Below are 1,707 nucleotides of genomic sequence, written 5' to 3'. Positions count from 1 at the left end.
TTCTTTGGCAACTTGCCCGACTGAGCTTGTGGGACTCCTGGCACAGAGAGAATGCCAGGGCTGCAGATTTTGGAGAGTCAGAGTCGAAAAGTGTGGCACTGAAAAAGCACAGCAGTATCCGAGGAGCAGGGCATAGATCAAGGGCTGATGCTGAAACATCGACTCTCCTGTTCCTCGGATGCTGCCTGATATGCTGTGCTTTTCCAGTGCCACACTTTTCGGTGCTGCTGGCACAGGCCAGAAACTCCTGAAAGTGGGATCTTCTCCTTTGTGAGTGTGAGGCAAGTCAGTCGAGTTACAGTGCCGTATGGCTGCAGGGCAGGCTTCTTTCTGACACATCAGCTCACTGCTAACTCTGCTTCCAGTGATACAAGCCATCCTCCATTCCACCCCTGGAATTTTCAGCAGAGTGCTTCTTTCTCATGGAGGATTAAATACCACCAGTAAAAACATGCATCAGCATTATAATAGATATACTTTAGATGAAACCAATAATAACATGAATCATACAGCCTAAATATTTAAATAATAGCTTTTGGAATAGAAACAAGCTCAGTGGACTGAAATGAGACGTGCTCCAATCTATTAATTAATATCACACAAATCCAAAACCAAAAGGAATGCAATTAAAAGATAAATATGCAAAGCAAAAAAGACTGAAGATGTCCTTTTTCCTTGAAATATTTTAAAAATATCATATGGACTACTACATATACTGTATTTACCGAACAACTAAATGAAAGCAATAACTTTTCATTCCCTTCTATGCACAATGCAGAAAAAAGTTTCTTTTTTTTATTTATTGTTTCAAGAATAGAGTAGATTGCTGTAATATTGTGTAGATTCTAGACTAGACAGACAGTGTATCTTTAGAACAGTTACTTGGCAGCATAAGACAGAGTCATTAGATTACTTACAGTGTGGAAACAGGCCCTTCGGCCCAACAAGTCCACACCGACCTGCCGAAGCGCAACCCACCCATACCCCTACATTTACCCCTTACCTAACACTAGGGGCAATTTAGCATGGCCAATTCACCTGACCCACACATCTTTGGCCTGTGGGAGGAAACCGGAGCACCCGGAGGAAACCCATGCAGACACGGGGAGAACGTGCAAACTCCACACAGTTAGTCGCCTGAGTCGGGAATTGAACCCGGGTCTCAGGCGCTGTGAGGTAGCAGTGCTAACCACTGTGCCACTGTGCCGCCCTGTCAAATTCACATACTCTGACCCCAATGAGAAATTCTGCATTCCCCCACCCTGCAGTGAATTCTCCAGGAAGCAAACGCAATTCATTTCTTGGTTTTGAATGTAAATAAAGTGGGGCAGCAGCGTTGGGATTTAATCAGCAGAAATGGCAGCAGTGGGATTCGAACCCACGCCTCTTCCGAGACTGGAGCCTAAATCCAGCACCTTAGACCGCTCAGCCACACTACCACCACTCATAGAGTCATACAGCACAGAACCGACCCTTCAGTCCAAACAGCCCATGCCGAACATAATCCAAACTAATTTAGTCCCACCTGCCTGCTCCTGACCTACATCACTTCAAACCTTTCCTATTCATGTACCTATCCAAATTTGTTTTAAATGTAATTGTACTAACATCTACCTAAAACCACCCTCATGCAAAGAAATTGCCTCTCATGACTTTTTAAAATCTCTCTCCTCTCACCTTAAAAATGTACGTCCTAATCTTGAAATC

At 44.0% G+C, this 1,707-nt stretch overlaps 1 non-coding gene across 1 annotated transcript; it reads right to left on the bottom strand.

Annotated features, from left to right (window-relative positions):
- Nucleotides 1-1,357: 1,357 nt before the first annotated feature.
- On the bottom strand, nt 1,358-1,439 carry trnal-uag (transfer RNA leucine (anticodon UAG)). Its single transcript has one exon. It is a non-coding gene; the product is annotated as a tRNA-Leu (tRNA).
- Between the last annotated feature and the right edge of the window lie 268 nt (nt 1,440-1,707).

This window comes from Hemiscyllium ocellatum, chromosome 5, assembly GCF_020745735.1.
Source record: "Hemiscyllium ocellatum isolate sHemOce1 chromosome 5, sHemOce1.pat.X.cur, whole genome shotgun sequence".
NCBI lineage: Eukaryota > Metazoa > Chordata > Chondrichthyes > Orectolobiformes > Hemiscylliidae > Hemiscyllium > Hemiscyllium ocellatum.
Note: the sequence above shows the minus strand (reverse complement) of the source record. Positions and strands in the feature narration are given on the sequence as shown.